Raw genomic sequence first — 23,016 nt, 5'->3', positions numbered from 1 at the left:
CACCACGACTAATTATGACAAACATGACAAGAATAATGCCGTTTCAGATAAAGTAATTATCCATGCTGTGTGTCGCTAGACTGGTAAGCATTATTGTCTTGCCAGTGGGTAGATGACTAGTGGTGTGACAGATGCGCTGGAACCCAGCCCTCACACCAAAGGTTGTTCCGGTGTTACTGCGATAGTGATGCCACTTTCCATTTCCCCTCCAAATGACGGCAACGTGCCCGTCTGGCATCGGAGAACAACTAATTATCCAGCCTGGCGCCTGCTTCCCCCGGAGCCTGCCGATACCTCCACAGGCAATCCAAAAAGACTAATAACAATGACAATGCTAGCAGACAATGGAGCACTCTTGGTTGTGATGGCAGCTTCTGGTGGGTGACAGAAGCCAAATAGAAAAGCTATATTTTTTTGAACGTGTGAAGTAGCGAGGATTGTTAGCAAGCTGAAATAACTTGATATGTGAGATGCTGCAGCGAAGGCGGTCCAGAAACTGGCATCAGAAACCTAACAGAAGACATATTAGAAGATTCAAATTAACTTTGTTTTGTTAATTAAGAAAATCATTTGCTCACAACGAGGCTGTTTTCACATACTCTGCTGTTTCACAATAGCGAGACAGAAAACACGCTCGTGGCACTGGGGCGCTTTCTAGCTTCTGCTTCCCAGTTTCTTACGCCATCCCTACTTTCTTCTTCGTAATTGAACTAATTACTTCATTATACAAATCTGGCCTAATGTGCTTCAGGAGGCAGACAGCTTGGATTAACAGTGGCACTAAGCAGCAATTACAGACAATTAGTTCATAAATCAGCATTTAAAGAAATTATAGTGCCAAGCAGAACTGCATGAGCAATGCTCTAAAAGGCCAAAAGGGCATCCTGGATTAGAGTTTTGATTTATTACCTAAATAATGACTTAAATAATCTGACACATACTGCATGTTCTTCCATATTCGTATTATACTACTTGCTATTTTTCATTAATAATCGAATGCATATGCCCATGCGTACTACTTAATAATAATGTTTACTAGGGCTGCCAATCGATTCAAATATTTAATTGCTAAAATATTGATTGTCCATATTTAATCGCAATTAATCTCAAATTAATAGCAAATTTTTTATCTGTTCCAAATGTACCTTAAAGGGAAATTTGTCAAGTATTTAAAACTCTTGTCAACATGGAAATGGGCAAATATGCTACTTTATGCAAATGTATATGTATATATTTATTATTGGAAATCAATTAACAACCATAGGCGCAGTTTGAACTTTAAGGTTGGGGGTTCATGAAAACAAAATCTAGAGGGAATGTAATGTGTACAACACAGAGAGGTCTAATGCAGGGGTTCTCAACCTTTTGCAACTGAAGGCCCACTTGTGATTGTCAAAAAATTTCCGAGGACCACCTTCCCAAATAAATGAGTAAAAAACCTAACATGTTTATACAACAAATAATAAACTGGGATGTAGATATGTGTTATGCCACTGTCAGCTGTAATGACCAAAATGTTATGTTCACTACCTTTAGTCTAGAAGTTCCTTTTGTTTCCTATGTTTCCCTGTCCTTTTGTCTCTTGTGTGTTTTCCCCTGGTTTGTCTAGTTTGTCAGTGTGTCGGGAGGTGTGGCCTTCCTTCTCCTCTTCCTCCTCTGGGCGGGCTCGGCTGGAGCAGCTGCCATCAATCATCAATCAAACCTGCAGTATATCTACCCCGGTCTTCCTGCCACTCATCGCCAGATCGTTCCGTCACCCACAGTGGTATATGACAAATTCAGGCTCTCTTAGATTGAACTCTTTTGACTTTGCTCATGCTCTTGTTTTTGGACTTACTTTGTTTTTTCTTGCTCTGTGCTCAGGTCTGTCACCTGCCAGCTGTGGCTGCTCCCCACCTGCCTGCTCACTCCTGCACTCTGCTCATTGGATTAATTTGGAACCTTTTGGAATAAATATTCTTTTTGTTCTACCTTTAAAACTCTCGTTTTGTGTGCTGCATTTGAGTCCACGCTTTTGTGAACAAGATCATAACAGAACGATCTGGCCTTAACAATGGACTCAGCAGACACAAATGTTTTTCAGAAGGCTGTTTCCAGCCATGATATTTTGTTAGGACAACATCACCAATTACTTCAGGGTTTATTAGAGACCCAACAAGACTTAGGTAATCAAATGTCTCAGATGGGAAAATGTTTGGAGACAATTTCAGGCCAATTAGCCCCATCCCCCGCTCTGCCTCCTCCTTCTCCGCCTCAGCCACTCAGAGAATCACCTGTTCCTCCACCTGAACCATATGCCGGTGATTTGGGGAGATGCAAAGGATTCCAGCTCCAATGTTCTCTGGTTTTTTCCCGACAACCAGTCACCTTCACGACAGACCAGGCCAAGGTAGCGTATGTTACGGGACTGTTAAGAGGGAGAGCACTGGACTGGGCTGAAGCAATGTTGGGAAGAGGAGGGATAAATTCTTTGTCCTATGATTGTTTCATGAGTGAAATGAAGAAAGTTTTTGATCACCCTGTATGTATTGGAGACGCTGCTAAACGTTTGCTTAACATACGACAGAGTCAAAGAAGTGTGGCGGAGTATTCTGTGGACTTCCGGATTCTGGCTGCGGAGGCTGGATGGAATGACGAGGCATTAAAAGGAGTTTTTCTACACGGGTTGTGTGAGCAGTTAAAGGATGAACTTGCTGTCCGTGATGATACTAACTCCCTTGATGCTCTTATTGATCTGTCCATAAGACTGGACAACCGTATGCGGGAGAGACGCCGGGAGAAGAACTACAAGTCCCACTCTCCCGTGAACTCCTTTGCTGTTACTCCTACTCTCGCGAGAGTTGCCTCCGGCCCGTCAGAGACTCTCGGCTCCGGTTCCAGCTCCTCTGCTCGCTCGGATGAACCCATGCAGGTGGGACGGGCTAATCTCACTCCCGCTGAACGTCAGAGACGGATCCGAGCGGGTGAGTGTATCTACTGTGGTCAAGTCGGACATTTCCTTGCTGCATGTCCTCTCCGCCCAAAAGAGCGGGCTCACCAGTAGCTGTGGGGATACTGGTGAGTAAAACTGATGTCCCCACCAACACTAGACCTCGAACTCAAATACCTGCTAAACTGTGTATGAGTAAAATGTCCTTGCCCCTGTTAGCGTTGATTGACTCCGGTGCAGAGCAGAGTTTTTTGGATACTGAGTTAGTCTCTCAGGTTGGCATCAGCATTGAACCCCTTGAGACTCCTGTCAGAGTCTGTGCTTTAGACGGCAAGTCCTTAGCATTAGTAACTCATCGCACTGAACCTCTGTCTCTTATTCTGTCTGGAAACCACCGTGAGCAAATACAGTTTTTTGTTTTCTCTGCCCCTAAGACTCCTCTTGTTCTCGGACACCCGTGGTTAAAGCTACACAACCCCCAGATCGACTGGTCGACTAGTAAGATTATGGGCTGGAGTAGTTTTTGTCATTCCTCGTGCCTGCAGTCTGCATTACCACCAGTAGATATTAGTGTTGCTCCTCCGCCCTGTGTTCCTCCTGACTTGTCTACTGTGCCCCCTGAATATCATGATGTCGGTGAGGTTTTCAGTAAGGAGAGAGCGTTATCCTTGCCACCTCATCGTCCGTATGATTGTGCTATTGAGCTATTACCTGGTACCACTCTGCCTTCGAGTCGCCTGTACAATCTGTCACGTCCTGAGAGAGGTGCTATGGAGACCTACATTAATGACTCTCTGGCTGCAGGCCTCATCAGACCTTCCTCTTCGCCTCCAGGGGCAGGATTCTTTTTTGTTAGCAAGAAAGACAAGACTCTCTGCCCGTGTATTGATTTTCGAGGGTTAAACAATATCACGGTAAAGAACAAGTACCCCCTGCCATTAATCAGCACTGCTTTTGAACCACTACAGGGAGCCACTGTCTTCAGCAAGCTGGATCTGCGAAACGCGTACCATCTGGTACGGATTCGGGAAGGAGATGAATGGAAGACAGCATTCAACACACCACTGGGTCACTTTGAGTACTTAGTGATGCCTTTTGGACTGACTAACGCTCCTGCAGTGTTTCAAGCACTGGTTAATGATGTTTTGAGAGATTTTTTGGACCGGTTTGTGTTTGTCTACCTGGATGACATTTTGATTTTTTCCTCTGACCTCGCAGAACATCAGCTTCATGTGCGCCAAGTGCTCCAGAGACTACTGGAGAACAAACTGTTTGTGAAGGCTGAGAAGTGCGAGTTTCACGTCAGCTCTGTTGGATTTCTTGGTTACATCATTGAGAGTGGGCAGGTGAAGACGGATCCGGACAAGATCAAGGCGGTGGCAGAGTGGCCTGAACCATCCTCCAGAAAGCTCTTACAACGCTTCCTTGGATTTGCCAACTTTTACCGCCGGTTTATCCGTGATTACAGCAGAATTGCTGCGCCACTGACCAGGCTCACATCTCCTGCTGTTCCTTTTCGCTGGACTCCTGAGGCGGATCAGGCGTTTGCCTTATTAAAGGACCGCTTTACGTCCGCACCCATCCTGGTGCAACATGACTCTTCTCTTCAGTTTGTTGTGGAGGTTGATGCCTCGGACATTGGTGTGGGGGCTGTTCTCTCCCAACGCTCCAGACCCGATAAGAAGCTACATCCCTGTGCTTTTTTCTCTCGACGCCTGTCTCCAGCTGAAAGGAACTATGATGCGGGGAATCGAGAGCTGTTGGCAGTGAAGTTGGCTCTGGAGGAATGGAGACACTGGTTGGAGGGTTCGGAGATTCCGTTTATTGTATGGACTGATCACAAGAATCTTGCCTACATCCAGTCAGCCAAACGACTGAATTCCCGCCAGGCTCGGTGGGCTTTATTTTTTGGTCGATTCAACTTCACCATTACTTACCGCCCTGGTTTCAAGAACATCAAGCCTGACGCTTTGTCCCGGCAGTTTTCGTCAGAGGAATCACCAAATGTTCCAGACACCATTCTGCCGGCAGCCTTGGTGGTGGGGACATTAACCTGGGAGGTTGAGTCAGCGGTTCGGGAGGCTCAACGTGAAGAACCGGATCCAGGTACTGGCCCTGCTAATCGAATGTTTGTTCCTGTGTCAGTTCGCTCCCAGGTCCTGCAGTGGGGACACGTTTCCCGGTTCGCTTGCCATCCTGGGATGAGTAGGACTTTGTCACTCCTCAGACAACACTTCTGGTGGGCCACCATGGAGAGGGACGTCAAGGAATACGTCCTCGCCTGCACAGTCTGTGCCCGGGGAAAGACATCTCATCGGCCGCCTGTAGGGTTGCTCCGCCCATTACCCATACCTGGTCGCCCTTGGTCCCACATCGCCTTGGACTTTGTCACTGGTCTTCCTTCTTCTAATGGTAAGACAGTGATACTTACCATTGTTGATCGGTTCTCCAAGGCTGTTCATTTCATTGGTCTTCCCAAGCTTCCTTCTGCACATGAGACAGCTGAACTCCTGACTAATCATGTTTTTCGTTTGCATGGTATTCCCGTGGACATCGTCTCAGACCGTGGTTCTCAGTTCATCTCTCAAGTTTGGAAGTCTTTTTGTCAAGCCCTCGGAGCCACTGTCAGTCTGTCTTCTGGTTTCCACCCTCAGACGAATGGACAGTCTGAGAGGGCTAATCAGGATTTGGAATCTGCCATACGTTGTGTCGCTGCTACTAATCCAACTTCGTGGAGTTCACAGTTATGTTGGATTGAATATGCGCATAATTCTCTCTTCTGCTGCCACTGGTGTATCTCCTTTTGAGGCCTCACTAGGTTATCAGCCACCACTGTTTCCAGCACAAGAGGAGGAGTTGGCGGTGCCATCTGTGCAGCATCACCTTCGACGCTGCCGCAAGGTTTGGAGGGACACTATGGCTGCCTTGCTTCGGACAGCAGAGAGAAACAAGAGGATCGCGGATCGTCACAGGACCCCGGCCCCCGTCTACATCCCAGGTCAGAGAGTTTGGTTATCTTCCAGAGATATACCTTTGAAGACCGACTCCAGAAAACTGTCTCCCCGTTTCATTGGACCGTTTGAAATTGAGAAGATTATTAATCCTACCACTGTCAGACTCATCCTGCCTAAGTCTCTTAGGATTCATCCCTCATTTCACGTTTCTCAGCTAAAACCGGTTCTCACCAGTCCTCTGGTCCCTCCAACCAATCCCCCTCCTCCCGCCCGGATCATTGACAGTCAGCCAGCTTATTCAGTCAGACGACTGATGGATGTTAGACGTAGAGGCCGGGGTCTTCAGTATCTGGTAGATTGGGAGGGATACGGCCCAGAGGAGCGCTCCTGGGTTCCTCGTTCCCGCATCCTTGATGCTGGGATGGTTAGGGAGTTTCACCAGGCTAATCCTGGGAAACCTGGTAGATCGCCTAGAGGCTCTCTTTAAGGGGGGGGGGTACTGTTATGTTCACTACCTTTAGTCTAGAAGTTCCTTTTGTTTCCTATGTTTCCCTGTCCTTTTGTCTCTTGTGTGTTTTCCCCTGGTTTGTCTAGTTTGTCAGTGTGTCGGGAGGTGTGGCCTTCCTTCTCCTCCTCCTCCTCTGGGCGGGCTCGGCTGGAGCAGCTGCCATCAATCATCAATCAAACCTGCAGTATATCTACCCCGGTCTTCCTGCCACTCATCGCCAGATCGTTCCGTCACCCACAGTGGTATATGACAAATTCAGGCTCTCTTAGATTGAACTCTTTTGACTTTGCTCATGCTCTTGTTTTTGGACTTACTTTGTTTTTTCTTGCTCTGTGCTCAGGTCTGTCACCTGCCAGCTGTGGCTGCTCCCCACCTGCCTGCTCACTCCTGCACTCTGCTCATTGGATTAATTTGGAACCTTTTGGAATAAATATTCTTTTTGTTCTACCTTTAAAACTCTCGTTTTGTGTGCTGCATTTGAGTCCACGCTTTTGTGAACAAGATCATAACACAAAATACATATTCTGCTTACCCTCAGTGAGACACTTGGGCTTGCCTCTGGGAAATAATGAGATCAAGTCGTGGTGGGATGGGTGAGAGGCTGACACGCAGAGTAGCATTCAAAGTTGCTTTCAGTTTGTTCCTTGCCTTTGATTTTGTGACAGTCACAATGGAAAACCCTGACTCACATAAATAGGTGGTGGTGAAAGGGAACAGAAATTTGATTGCCCGTTTTGACAGAGCGGGATATTGACTGGCAGCCAGTATCCAGAATGAAGCAAGGTCTACTTGTGTGAGCTGAAGCTTCAGGCTGCTGTCTGCTGATAGTTCCATCAGTTCATTTTCCAACACAGTGGAGAGAGCTATGTCTTCTGAAGCAGGATCCACAGAGAAAGGGTCCAAAATCCAAAGGTCTCCATCTCGTGCATCTTCTGGGAAGTAGTCTGTAAACTTTCCTGACAACTGAGTCAAATGCTGGGTTATAACACTGGATATGTTGACATGAGGAGTGGCTTCCAAAGTTTCACTTAGGAGTGAAAACACATCAAATCGTCCCTCCTTGACTCTTCTGTTCCACAGAATAAGTTTTTTCTTGAAGCCCTCAATTTTGTCTGAAACCAAAAACACTGTGCTGTTTCTGCCTTGCATTGATATATTGAGCTGGTCAAATATATCTGATAAGTAGGCCAGTTTTGCACAAACGTTACCATCAGTGTAATGCTCAGCAAGAGGGGAGTGCTGCTCTTCCAGAAATGTGTGCACTTCTCATATTTCCTCACCACACGCTTCGGAGCTTTTACTGGCGCAGGGTTGTCTCCCACATCACTTTTTCGCTTATAAAAAACCGATCCATTTTGTCTCACTGCATCCGAGAACGTTAGCTAGCTAACAGTGGCAAACACCTTTGTCTCTACCTGATGATGTTTGGTGTTTTTACACAAGGCCTATTGAAGGAGGTTGGGTCACACTTAATCAACGCGCCTTCGGGGTACCGCACATGCGCAGTAATATCTGCTCTGCACTCGCCGAAATTGAGCCGATCGCAACGCACGACCGCAGCTCCAGTTACACTGCGCATGTGTTATACCCAATACAAGACCCGTGTCTGCCCGTGTCTCAGCCTCCTTCAATAGGCTTTGGTTTTACGGCAGCTGGCATCTTACCTCCTTTAGGTTTTACCTGTTCACTTTGCTAAATAATAATAAAAAAATAATCTAGTACCACTGCCTCCGCGGCACACCGGTGTGCCGCAGCACACTGGTTGAGAATGGCTGGTCTAATGTATTGAGATGTGTGTAGCTTCATATTACACCCTCCAAACAGCATGCGAGGCAAGCAAGCATCAGTGACAAAATCAGTTTGATTGTATTGCTTTCACCGGCATTGGTTTGTTGTTGTCTGTCTGTCTGTCTGCCTGCCTGCCTGCCTGCCTGCCTGTCTTTCTGTCTGCCTGCCTGCCTGCCTGCCTGTCTGTCTGTCTGTCTGTCTGTCTGTCTGTCTGTCTGTCTGTATGTCTGTTAGCAGGATTACTCCAAAAGTTTGTGATGGATTTGAATTACATTTTTTGGAGGGGTGGGGTGTAGCACAACGAACAATCCATTAGATTTTGGTGGCGATCCGGATCATGATCCGGAATCATGATTTTTTTTAAGAATTCCGATCAGTCTGAGCATGAAGACCACAGGGGATAACACATGAGCAGTGTAACAGATGACGCGTTGATGACCGTCCGCGGTGAGAAAGAAAAAAACGGTAGATGACGGGATGAAAGACAAGAATGACAGAATGACAGAAAGACAGAATGAGAGAGGCATCCGCCGATACGTTACACAGAAATACACCGTGTTAATAATAAGCCGACCACCTCACGGTACCGCCAGCTGGGAGCTGTGATCTGCTTTTAAAGTCATGTCATGTCATGTCAGTGTGTCAGTGTGCTGACTTGACTATGATTTGCCCCAAACTGCATGTGATTATCATGAAGTGGGCATGTCTGTAAAGGGGAGACTCGTGGGTACATATAGAACCCATTTACATTCACAGATCTGGAGGTCAGAGGTCAAGAGACCCCTTTGAAAATGGACATGACAGTTTTTCCAAGTTTGGAGCGTTATTTAGACTCTTTCACGACAAGCTAGTATAACATGGTTGGTACCGATGGATTCCTTTGATTTTTCTAGTTTCATATGATGCCAGTATCTTCACTAGCTTTAAAACTGAGCCGCTACAACCTAAAAATCGCAAGTTGCGTTAATGCGTTAAAGAAATTAGTGGCGTTAAAATTAATTTGCGTTAACGCGTTAACTTTGCCAGCCCTAATGTTTGCATATTTGGCATGTAAGGTTTGTCTTTCTCCCCATGTGCCTTCAGGACAACATTGTGTTTCACCTTCAATACTAAGCTTCCCAGGTGGCACAGCAGAACTCTTCACAACAAAACTTCCTCTGTCCTTCAGTTTTCCCCTGCTGGCTGTTAGGATCCCGCAGGTGCTGACTATGACAGGTTCACCTGCCATAGTACTGTATGCCTGAATGACTCACAGAAACAACATGCCACACGGGGCCTGCATCATGGTTGTGACATTCCTTAGCATAGCCAAGGTCCCGCAGGGGAAGCTGCTCTTAGCGGATAAAGAAAAACTATAAAAACACCTCGAGCCTGTTGAGGCACACTGCATAACTTTAGAAATATACAGCACAGCGCACAATTTCATATTCTATAGAGCCGAGCCTGATCATGTGATTGTCTGCTTCCAACCAGGGCCCTTTAAGATGCATTTCATTCACATGGCGCTGAAAATGAGCACCAGAATAGGCCGACGTTCATTTCAAGCCATTCTCATGCAAAGGGATGAAGCAATCACAGACGTCATGGATGAATAGAGAAAGAATCTGACATGAAATTGACATTTACAGCCAAGGCGAAGCCAACGTACGAGGGTACGGTTTCCAGGCGTATCCATTCTCATGTAAAACAGGGCTTTTTCTTTTTTATTCCGGTGGTTTCTTTTGGGTTATTTAACAGTTTGTGGAGCAGCACAGCAGCTTATCAAACTGGATTGTCTGCGGAGGGCACATCTGTCTCTTGTCGTTGGCTCGGCTCAGCGAAAGGAGTCAAGTGTTTGTCTGGATGAAAATGGAGATGGACGGGATGTGATGCGTGCCAAGGGGGCGCTCAGACAGAGAGGCTGTGTCCTTGATGTGCTGAGGCTGAGCGTTCTGCATCGGGGCCTCTGGGGTGTGCTTAGTGTCACTGAAGGCTTTAACTTCCCCCCCTCCCTCCATTTGCATCTTCATTCATCTACGGGGCCACTGAGGTGCTGCAGTCCCCACTCAACCATCACTCTCCCTTTGCTCAATATCTATGGATCACAGGAAACAAGATCACAACACCAGCTCTTTTACAGTCATACGTTTTTTTCTTTTTTTCTTAATCGCCTCGGCTCCAGCTCTCACAACTTTGTCTTTCATGGTTTCCTTGGGGGAATCTGAGACTTCTTCAAAGTTCTTCCTGCTGATCAGAGGAGAGCGGCTCTGTGGGTATACAGATAAAGCCACAGTGCCATCCTGTGGTCACGACAGGTCATTACAGCAGACAACACAATTAATGAAATGAGGGTTGAGAATTGTATTTTAACTCTACGTATGATCAGTTTTGAATGGCTGTAATAAATCTGCATGCTGTTAAAATAGAAAATAATGTGAATACTTATATATATTTACATTGTATCAAAGTGAGACACTGAGCAGTAAAAGTCACTCTGGATTCACATTCTCAGGTAGAGTATGAGAAGATTATTTCTGCTGTAATAGCCCAAGTAATGGAATATATTTAATGAGTAACATTTTTTTATGCTTCCGCGCCAGCACGAGCTGAGGCCAGAGGCATTATGTTTTTGGGTTGTCCATTCGTCTGTCCGTCCATCCAGACCTAAGTACATCCTGACCAGTCTTGTGAACGCGATAGCTCAGGAACACCTTGAGCGAATTTCTTCAAATTTGGCACAAACATCTACCTGGACTTAAGGATGAATTGATTACATTTTGGTGGTCAAAGGTCAAAAGTCAAGGTCACTGTGACGTCCATCCCAGTCTCGTGAAAGCAACATCTCAGGACCACCTGGAGTGAATTGTATTATATCTGGTACAAACATCCACATGAACTCAAGGATGAACTGATAAGAATTTGGTGGTGTTCACTGTGACGTCATAAAACACGTGTTTGGCCATAACACAATAAATCATATGCTAATTATGACAATTTCACACAAAGATATAATAGGATTAATTGATGAAGCGATGGCATTTTGGACAAACATGGATGTAAACTGCGACTTGACTGGTTGGCAGTCATACAACAGCGAGGCAGTAATTCACTTTTACACAAGTATATTTTCCAAACTGACATTTACTCGATCAGCCCAGTTGCATGAAAAGGCATATGAATGGCACAATAATTCGCAAGGCATCTAGGGTGCAATAACAACACCATTCTTGCTTTTTCCACAAACAGCGGTCTACTGGATAAAAGCCTTGTGTTTATTCGACCATCCACGACCCTCCCGCCCGCCCTGTGTGTCTTTTCGCTCTTTACACTACATCACCACATTCCTGTGTGCACTTTCTCTGAGTGTTTACTGTTGCCACATATGGGTTTACATTGCAGTTAATAGAACGCCTGATGCATTTCATACTGGTGCTAAGAGATGCCTTGTGCGGCGGTATCGAACGCCAACGGCCCTGACCGACACAAGACTTTTAAACATCAATATAAGATCCTCGTTTCAACCAGGAGACGGGTGTTTTGTTTTGTAAGTTACATTAGTGATGTGTTTTACATACCTATGTTATGTTTCCGTACATATTTTACTTATTTTAAGCCCAGCCATGACATTTTCCCTAAACCCAACTAACTGCTTTTGTGCCTAAACCTACTGCAGACATTACAGTAGTTTTATTGTGTGGCGTACAAATGACACGTGAAAAGCCTAAAATGCATCCTCATTACAAGCAGAATGTCCTTGTAATTTCTTGCTATTTATACGCCTAGATTGGGTTGGCTGGATAGTTTTGTATTGCTTTGCCTCAAAGAGCAGCTGTGGACGGTTATACCATGAAGATTTGTAGTTGTTAAATGAAAGAGAGAGGAGAGTAGATGGTCATAATGTGGTGCAGTTAGACAGCTGTTTGAAGAGAGCAAGGCACACTGAATCACCAAGAAGGGCTGTTGTCACAATAACGGGAAAATGCTTCATCAGCCTAAACATGGTTAAAAGGCCAAAGCTGTGAGTGTAATGTCTCGGGTACTTGTGTGCATGTAGATGTGCAACTAAAAACATTTGGATTGCAAATGTCCTTCTTCAAAAGTGAAGCAAAGATGTCTGAATGTCGAATGTCGCCATGTTTTTTTTTCAACCAGAAGTGACACAAGAGGGTGGAGCTAAGTACATGCTGAGTAAGACATTTTCAGGCATCCAAAAAGGTTATAATTAACTTTCATGAACTGAAAACACACTGTGAAAGGGTTAAGAAGGGTCCAGAACGGACAACGTTGTGGTAGCCCCGTCCTAAAGCATCCCCTGCTTTATGGTCTATCTGACTCTAAATGGGACCATCATTTACTAAATGAACATCATGCTGTATTGAAGAAGACTTGAAACTAGTGATTGAAACCATAAACTCATGTTTGCAATGTTTACTGAGGTAATAAATCAAGAGAGAAGTAGGCTCATTTTCTCATAGACTTCTATACAACCAGAGGAGTCGCCCCCTGCTGGCTATTAGAAAGAATGACAGTTTAAGGCACTCCTGCATTGGCTTCACTTTTCAGACCCCGGAGTTACCCACTGCATAAGGCACATTGTGTTGAGCTTAAAGCATGCAATATATTCATGTTTTATAATATCATGACACACTGTTCAAAGTCAAGGCAACAGGCTTTGTGTCAATTTAATTTAGCTCCAATTTGAAAGAGTTAACAAATCAGCAGCACAGTTGAATTCCCCCGATGAAAGGTGCGTCATAATAGAGAGGTAAACAAAAGCAATAAAGGCCTTTGGATAATGGCTGCCTGGGTTGTCTGTTTATTGTAGATAAAAGCAGAGATTCCTCCTCTGAGCTTCAGACAGGTGCTCTGCAGACAGAGGCACCCATGGGACACCAGACAACGAGAGAGCGAATCAAACTGGTCTGAACCACAATTTCAGTGAAAAACACTTCTATTCAAACCCACCATTTTCTCTCTCTCTTCCACCTTTCCCCTTACTTTCAGTGTGTAAGCTTTGAAATGACTGAGTACCATATGGAGGACTGTAAATGGATGCAGCGCTTTCATGTTGAGCTCGCTGGAAAGCTAATTTGCAAATGTTTGTGTTAATGATTCTGATATATTTAAGCAGTTGGAGCGGGAGGTAATTTCACTAATGCTTGTGTGGTTAATGGTCTCAGCCTGCTCTGCCTGACAGACATTTGTAGACGCTCAGACACGGCTGCTCTTTGTCTCTATATCTGATTGGAGTGTCAGCTGAGCCACATTCCTGACGCTTCAATTCTTCAAGCCTGACTTTTATAGTATGTCAAAAAGTGAAGTGAAACTGATGGTTCCTGTAGACTTTCCAAGCAGCCTTTTACTCGTATGGTGCACGAGTCTAATCATCTCTTCAAACAACCCTGTCTCCTGCAAAAACATGTGGTTATAACCATATATTCACAGCTATATTGACATCCTGTCAATGTCGATGAAGATCTTATCAAATAGATCAAAGACTTGGAGAAAATCCCCAGGCAACATGAAATGTCAATCCCCTCTGAAATTGATCATTCAATAGACAAATATACAACAATAACTGGTTCCCCATACTGCATCAAAGCTTTTCTTCTTTTATGTCCTTAGTTTATCATGCCAGATTCTTAAAATTAATGAAGTAATTGTGCACAAGCTATCAAATTATGATTGTGTAATAACACTCACAACACCCCTGATGACATGTTGCAAAGCACCACGCGGCTTCCTCCCATGCCGCAGCGTTCTAATGAGTTCCCTTAGCGTTGCACCACACTGCGTTGTTTTGCATTGTCTTGTCTAATTTCCCCGCTGATGCTGAACGGCTCAGTAAGGAGCTAGTATCTGTAGTCATCACACTGCAGGTCTTTTTATCTAATAAGAAGACGGGAGAGCAAACAGTACCTGCCGCTCGGTTTAATGAGTTGATGGGTTGATAAAACACCTCGCTGATGACTCTCTGCCCAACACGATAGCTGCAAAATCTATCTTTGTCTTGATGGCGTGTTCAGAAGGAAGGTCAAATTTGTTTATCTTTCTACAGCTTTATCTTCTTGTGCCAGCTTTGGTTTGCGTTATTGTTCATGAAATTCAAATTTATTCCTTCTTTCGTTTCCCACAAAACAAACATATAAAAAATATATGATTGGAGCTTTTCTGCAGCCTCAATTTCAAATTCTGTTTGTAGTTTTGATCTTTCCATAAAGGTCAGCGTCTTTTGAAATAAGCAACACAGTGATTACTTTTAATTAGGGCTATCAAAGTTAACATGATAACGCGTTAACGCACATTTTTTTTAACGCCACAAATTTCTTTAACGTATTAAAGCTGCAGTGGGTAGAAATGGAGCAAATATGATTAAAAAACGTTATTTTATAAAACAAGACAGTAGTGCTTGAGACAGGTAATCTAAAAAAAAAAATCATGTGCCTCTGTGTCCTCCGGTGCTCCATCTGCAAGACTTCCCAGACCGGAGGAAAACAACCAATTAGAGCTGATCTGGAGTCTGCTGTCCACTCGCAAACACCGATCAAACGGTCAAACTAGGCAGCGCTGATCAAATATGAATCAAGATTCTGTTACTGTAATGCCCATTTCTTGCCTCAAATGTTTTCAGAAACATCTGAGCACCGCCCACCAGCCGGAGCACAGCCAATAGGAACGCTCTCTCTCTGAAATGACCTGTGATTGGTCAAAGTCTCCCGTCACGGGCTAGATTTTTTAAAGCCTGAAAACAGAGCCATGAGGAGGAGCAGAAGTCTAGTTTTCTCTCAGAACACTTGAATTACAATATGCTGAAAGGTTATTATGGATTTTTGCCCAACGATGCCAAAAAAAATTCTGCTTACCCCAACTTTAACACAAGTTTTAAGGTTTTATTGGGCTTCATTTTAAAGCCAGAGTGAAGATACTGGCATCATATGAACCGAGAAAACCTAAGGAATCCATTGGTACCAACCATATCATACTAGCATGTCGCAAAGGAGGCTCCAAACTTCTGCTAAATTTTGGCAAGGAAAAACTGGCATGGCTATTTTCAAAGGGGTCCCTTGACCTCTGACCTCCAGATCAGTGAATGTAAATGGGTTCTATGGGTACCCACGAGTCATAGTCAAGTCAGCACACTGACACACTGACAGCTGTTGTTGTCTGTTGGGCTGCAGTTTGCCATGTTATGATTGGAGCATATTGTTTTATGTTAAATGCAGTACCTGTGAGGGTTTCTGGACAATATCTGTCATTGTTTTGTGTTGTTAGTTGATATCCAATAATAAATATATACATACATTTGCATAAAGCAGCATATTTGCCCACTCCCATGTTTAATAAGAGTATTAAATAATTGGCAAATTTCCCTTTAAGGTACATTTTGAACAGATCAAAAATGTGTGATTAATCGCTTTTAACTATGGACAATCATGCAATTAATGCCAATTAAATATCTTAATCAATCGATAAACATTTAATATTACTGTGAAATTAAAAGAACTTGTTAAATGTACGAGTTGCAAAAGAGAAAAGCAAAAATGCCGAGCAGGTTGAGCAGTGTTTTCCATCAGACACAGGGTTGCGGCTTAATTTAACTATAAATAATTAAGCATCCTCCAGTCAGAGACGCAGACTCAATCATTTTATGCCTTAATTAATCACCAGAGAAATGTTCCATTGTTGGTGCATTTAATTGCTGTTGAACTACTGGAATGAGACAATGCGCAACATTAATTAATACTAGCTATCAGTGGTCAGATTTGCCCTCAGCAACTTTGTAAACAAACCCTGTCCAAAGGCAATTTGCTGACATTGCACAATCAAGATTTATGATTCCCTGGCTGCAAACTGTTTTTTTAATTAAGCAGAATAGATCCCCAAACATAGGTCTATGAAATGCATATGCAAAGCACCGACTGCTATAGCTTGATCAATGTCAAACAGCCATTATTTAAATTTGCAGAAATGGTTTTGGTTGCTCTGTCATCCACATTCCCTCTCTCTGTTACAAGCCCACAGCCCATTTAAGCAACAGTCTTTTAATAAAATTTGGCTTCATGGCTCTTTGTTTAAGGCCTCCACATTTAAATCTTGATTCCGAAAGGTCAGAGCTGAATATTTTCTCAGGGACAGCTCTTCAGAAAAGCAGGCAAGCGTTAAATGACAAGGTCCTGTGACTCAACGAGGAGATACTCTCTGACATCATGCAATTAGTCTCAATAGTATGAAACCACTGGGCGTGTAAACAAATTTAATACATAAATCTCTCCGACTCAAATTTCTAAAAGGGACCTTGTTAATTAAACCATCATGGTCAATGAATGTGCAAGGGGTGTAAAATTAATTTTTATGTGAACTTGCAATTACAGGAATTGAGAAGCTAGTCCATTATAACAGCATCTAATTTAGAAAAGGGATTTAAATAGAAGCATTTTATATTCAGTGTAATCATCATTTGACCTCCAGAAGAGATAGGGTTTTCTTTTTACCTATAGCTTTACTGATAAAGACTAATTATATGGCACAATATCAAGAAGGTCAAATTAAAAGGCCTATAGTAAATTTAGATGAATGAAAAAAAAATAAAAGCAATACACCACAAATTTAAATGCAATGAGAGCAGGGAGTAACAAAGGGTTGCCCAGCACTCATAGGTGGGTCTATTCCAGATGTGAGATACAACAGAGTGGTGCAGGAATGAGTCCAAAAATGCGGAAATGAGTTAGCATTCCGGTTCCCTCCTCTCAAAGTCAATGTTTTTTTGTTCGGGTGGATGGGTTGGTCAAAAAACACCAGACTTTTGCCTAGGAGGCCGGTGTTCGTGTCCAGTGTGAAACCAGAAGACATTAATTTATTTATGTTACATCTGTACTTAAGTAACGCCAATTTGTTATTTTAACCCAAACCATGAGCTTTTCCTAAACCAAACTAAGTAATTTTGTTGCCTAAACCTAACCAAGACAATCTGTTCCTAAACCTAACCAAGTAGTTTCATTGCCTAAACCTAACCAAGTCAATATTTTCCTAAACCTAACTAAGTTCTTCTGTTGCTTAAACCTAACCAAGTTGTTTCCTGTGAAGATGGAAGTTTATTTTGAAAGACTGTATGCATGTAACGAGCGGAAAAGGACATGTGTTGCTTGACATAACTTTTCGTAAGATATCACATGAACCGTTGTATGAGAATACGTTGCTGTGGTTAACACAAACTTATAGATTTTCATGTTTTGTTCTACAACATAAATAAGTCAGTAAACATCCCACTCGTGAGCTTTGAAGATTTTTGGTGTCTTAAAAAAGGCGGTTGCTTAAATTAGAGCCCAAAACATCAACACCCAAATACTAGTCCGCCTTTACTTTAGTGGTAGTAACGTGAAGTCTTGTGACCGTGGTGTACTTTTTTTATAGCCTAATGTTAGCTTTTCACTACTGGTGATTGCATTCACACTTCAAAAATCATAAAAGTGATGTTTGTTTATGAAGATTATTTTGCTGATCAAAACGTGTAAGAATTATAAATGCTTGTTTGCCACAGAGTTTATTTTCTGCAATAATCCAAAATCCAATGGAAAAATCCCATTGGCTTTTTGTCGAGGGAACCAGTGCGATGCTGACTTCCAGGCTGGCCTACTAAAATACGTAAATCCTTCCCTCAAACAATCAAACATTTTATTATTACTAAACAAAACAACCCGCCACTATCCATCTGCAGCCATTTTGTATTTCTGCTAGTGGAAGTTTTCAACACACACACATTTAGCAGGAAAGCATCCCTTTCTGCATCCGCTTCACTTGTATTTTTCGGCTCTCGCCCTCTGGTCGCTCACAGTAAAAGGTCTCTCCATCTCAAAACATTGGCTGAATTTCAGGCCCAGTCCGCCCTGGATACTTATTGTCTTGGTATACAGTTTTTTTCCGTTCGTTTATAAGGAAATTATACAATACTTTTGCCATGCAAAATGTTTTTCCAAAGATTTAATACGTATTTTTAGTTTTTCAAGATTTTACTGTCCTTCAGTTATTTACTTACTTAGTCCTTGTTGCGAAAGGTGGCTAATAGGGCAAGGACTAAGGATCTCCACTCATCTCTGTTGTTTGCTTTCTTCTCAATGCTGTTCCAGCTGTATCCTCTCCTCTTCATTTCTCCTTCGATGGTTCGCCTCCACGTTGTTTTGGGTCTCCCTCTTTTGCGTTTTCCCTTTGGTGTCCAACGCAATGCCACTTTTGTCATGTCATCAGATGGTTTCCTTAATACATGTCCATGACATCTCCATCTTCTTCTTATCAATATTGTTTCCATGTCCAAGCACCCTGTCTGTCCTTCTGTGTAGTTCATGGTTTGTAATCTTCCTAGGCCAGAATATCCTCATGATCTTTCTGAAAGTATTGTGAAAACTGGAAAGCTTGCAGTATGTCTCTTTCAGTCATTCTCCAGCACTCAGCACCATATAGAAGGACAGATAGTACACAGTTGGTGGATAACTTTATCTTGGTGTTTATAGTTATATGTGTCGACTTCCAGATGTTTCCAAGTCTTAGAAATGCTGTCCTTGCTTTTCCTAATCTGGCCATAATGTCTTGGTCAGCTCCACCATCTGATGTTACCCGGCTTCCGAGGTATGTGAAAGATGACGTACATGTCAGTGATTGTTCATTTAGCTCTATGACAGGTGGTTCTTTCATGTTGAGGGACGTGACTTCTGTTTTCTTGATGTTGATCTTAAATCCCAGCTGCTTGCATTCTTCTGTAGTCTAGATGTTTTGTCTTGCATGTGACTTGGTAGATGTGATAGGAGAGCGAGGTCGTCAGCATAGTCTAAGTCCTCTAAGTTGGAAAAGAGGGTCCATCTGATGCCAGTGTTTGAGTTGTTTAAGGTTGTTCACATTACCCAGTCCACAACTACAATGAACAACAGGGACCACATCACACACCCCTGTCTCACTCCTGATTTAACAAGGAAGCTGGTGTCATTTGTGCATCCTACCATGCATCTGAAGTCAGTGTAGAACACTTTCACAAGTGATACTATCTTTGCTGGTATTCCATAATGTCGGAGAATCTTCCAAAGACTGTCCCTGTGGAGGCTATCAAATGCTTTCTCAGAATCAATGAAGTTGATGATGAGTTGTCTCTGCCACTCTGTACATTGCTAGATGATATTCTTAATACAGAAATATGGTCATTGCAGCTTTTTCCTTTCCTAAATCCTGCCTGCTCTTTCCTTACTATGTTGTCCACTAGTGATGGGAATTCCAGCTCATTTAGTGAGCCAGATCATTTGGCTCAGCTCACCAAGAAGAGCCGGCTCTTTCAGCTCCCAAACAGCTCTTCGTTTGACCACTTCTGCCTTTTATAGTTCAGTCAAATTTAGCTCAGTTTTGACCTATGAATAGTATGTGTGCACATATATCACTTAAATTATTCAATATAACTATACTAAGCCTTATCATTTCCAGAATACCATCATTTTACATGCTGCTTCGTTTCCGACTGTCTCTCATCTTGTCTGCTATTCGCGCACCACACTCCTCTCTCTTTCTCTCCTCCTCTCCCTCCTGCTCTGTACCTGTACCGCACACCCCCGCCCCTCCCTGCTTGATGGTATGATCCTTGTCTGTCATCACCTGATTGGTCGCATGGACATCGATAACACAACTGTGTCAGTCCCGTGGCGCGGAGAAGATCGTCCTATCATTCTGCCTTGAATTAATAAAGACTCGTTCACGACAGACACATCCCTACTGTCCACTGCTGTTTTCATTCTGTTCATCAATATTTTGCAGAATATTTTGCTTGGGATGGAAAGTAATGTAATTCCCCTCCAGTTGTTACAATTGGTTAGGTCTCCTTTCTTGGGTAGCTTGATGATGGTTCCTTCTTGCCAAGTATTTGGGATGGTGTCATTTTGCCATATCTTCTCAAACAATGGATGTAGAATGTTAGCCGCGAGGGTTGGGTCGGTTTTAAATAGCTCTGCTGATATTTGGTCATTTCCTGGAGCTTTGTTGTTCTTTAAGCTTTTGATGGCTAATTCCATTTCAACTCTTGAGGGTGCCTCGGAGCTGATTTCTAGATCTTTGTCAGCTTCGGATATATCTGCTGTTGTTTCTGGCTCTGCTCTGTTGAGTACCTCTTTCAAGTGTTCCGTCCATCTGAGCTGCTGTTCCTTTTCTGATGTTAACATTATACCATCTTTGTCTCTTACTGGCATACTCCCGTTGTTTTTCTTTCCACAGTTTCTTCGTTATTTGGTAGACCTGCCCCATCTTCTGTTCTGTAACTGCCTTCTCAGCCTCTCTAGCTAATCCATCTGTAAACTCTCATCTATCCTTTCTTAAGGCTTTTTTGACTTCTCTGTTACATTACAATATTGTTCTCGGAGTCTTTCTTTCACTCTCTCTGAATGTGTCTGCCATATTTTCTTTTTCCGGTCTTTTCTGTTGTCTATCAATTTCCAAGTTCCAGGTGTTATCCATTGTTTGTGCACCTGTCGTTTGTAACCCAAGACTTTCTCGCTTGTCTCTCTGTACACATCTTGCACTTGTTGCCACTGATCATTTACTGTTTCTATATTGTCATCCTCTCTATTTAAACTATCTAAAGCTTGAAATCTGTTTCTTAGTTCCAGCTTGAAGTCCTGTTTTCCCTTTGCATCCTGTAATTTTCCAATGTCAAATCTTCTTTTGCTGCTGGGTGGTGACACAGATTTCATCAATTTAAGCCTGAAGTTAGCAGTAACGAGATGATGGTCACTTCCTACATCAGCTCCTTGTCTCACGCTTACATCTTGCAAAGACCTTCTCCATTTGCCATTGATCATTATATGATCAATTTGATTCTTGTCTCTTCCTCCAGGTGACACCCTTGTCAGTTTGTGGATATCTTTGTGTGGGAATAAAGTTCCACCTATCACAAAGTTATTTAGGCCACAGAATTCCACAAGGTGTTCTCCATTTCATTCATAGTGCCACAGCCATGCTTCCCCATTATCCTCTCGTTTCCAAAATTATCTCCTCCCACTTTTGATTTAAATCTCCCATAATAATTGTGAGGTCTTGCTTTGGGATTCTTTCTATTTCTGCTTGTAGCCTCTCGTAAAATTCCTGTTTCACCTCTTCCTCTGCATCATTGGTTGGGGAATAGCATTGAATGATGGAAGTCTTTATTGGCTTGGTGTTCAGACGTGCTCTTATTATCCTCTCGCTGACTGGATGGTATTCTATCAAGGATTTAGCAGCTTTCTTATTGAGAATAATAGCAACACCCTCTTGATGTTTGTCATCCTTTCTTCCAGAAAACAAGATTGACTCTCCGGATTGTGCCACATTCTTTCCAAACCCTGTCCATCTACACTCACTGATACCAAGGATGTAGAGCTTGTAGTTCTTAATTTCCCTCAACATCTGTGCTTGCTTTCCGGTCTCATACATTGTAGGAACATTCCAATAACCTACTTTCATCAATGATCTTGTGCCCAGAATACTCTTCCTGTTGTCAGCTTCTATTTGGCTTTCACTGACGACATTCATGCTTGCAAAACTCTGCTGGTACTCTGAGGTTCCAAGATGAGTAAAAATATTATTAGTCCCTGTTTCCGTAAACAGATAATTTTTTTACAAGAAGAGGAGATTACCCTCTTGCTCAACCTCCATCCTGGTGGACCGGGGTAATTTATTTATGGTTTCCTTCCAATAGATGTGTTGCCTGCCACAGCTAACGAGCCCATTCTGCCCGTGATTTTGATTTCAGAGTGAAACTTCTCTTAGATGAGTTGCCTTACTAGGCTACGACTCTTATCTCGCCGACTATTTGACCCATAGCTGGGGTAAGGTTGGGTATTGGGTATACTGTCCTACAGTACTACCACCTTTTGCAGCTGTGGGCAATGCCTCAATGTCTTCTGTGCATTGCATTGTGGGACTATAGTGTACATCAACAACAAACATACAATAAAGCATTTTTAGTAGCCTATGCATAGAGACTCTTTTGAATACTTAAAGGTGCAGTGTGTAGAATCTGGCGGCATCTAGCAGTGAGGTTGTAGAATGCAACCAACTGAAATTTACCCATGTGCCAAGTGTGTAGGAGAACTACAGTGGCTGACGCGAAAATGTGAAAACGCGAATGTCTCTCTAGAGCCAGTGTTTGGTTTGTCCATTCTGGGCTACTGTAGAATCATGGCGGTGCAACATGGCGGACTACGTGAAGAGGACCCACTCCGTATGTAGATGCAATCGGCTCATTCTAAGGCAATGGACATATAACGATTCATACTTTCAGGTGATTATACACTATAGAAAACATGCTTATTAATATTATATTTAATTTTTAGAAATAAATCCCCCTCAATATTAGACACTGTTCTTTTAATTTAGTCATTTCTCCAGTGTGAACACACTACATGCTCAAACCCTGCTTAGAATTAGTATGTATGCAGTTGGGACATAATATTGTATGTGAAAAGACAGTCAAGTTCTCTATACATGTACATTCAAACATTTAAAGACAAGAGAGGCGGTACAGAGTGACATAATGGCTCATAACCATGTGAAAAACGATGGTCAAACTAAATTCTTTTAATCTGAATATTTCCCTAAAATACCAATGAATTCAATCAGACCAAAGCAGCAAAGGGCTTCGACAGACAGTCTCAAAACAATGAGGGAGAAAAGAAAGAAAAGGATGAGCTGCAGTTGAGGGCATGAAACACACACACACACACACACACACACACACACATTAAGTGATGAGAGACTTTCCCAGAGCTCCAAATTAAAGCTGATGGCCAAAGAAACCTTGTAATCACTTGTGGTGCCAATTTGATGCAGAGAAGAAGGAGAGCAGAGGGAGCAGA

At 43.0% G+C, this 23,016-nt stretch overlaps 1 protein-coding gene across 1 annotated transcript in view; it reads left to right on the top strand.

The window, feature by feature from the left end:
* The window catches only part of tmdd1 (transmembrane and death domain 1), a 33,506-nt gene that overhangs the window by 4,642 nt on the left and 5,848 nt on the right, over nt 1–23,016 (top strand). The gene's annotated exons all lie outside the window — the stretch shown is intronic.

The sequence above is a fragment of the Sebastes fasciatus genome, chromosome 8, assembly GCF_043250625.1.
Source record: "Sebastes fasciatus isolate fSebFas1 chromosome 8, fSebFas1.pri, whole genome shotgun sequence".
Taxonomy (NCBI): domain Eukaryota; kingdom Metazoa; phylum Chordata; class Actinopteri; order Perciformes; family Sebastidae; genus Sebastes; species Sebastes fasciatus.
Note: the sequence above shows the minus strand (reverse complement) of the source record. Positions and strands in the feature narration are given on the sequence as shown.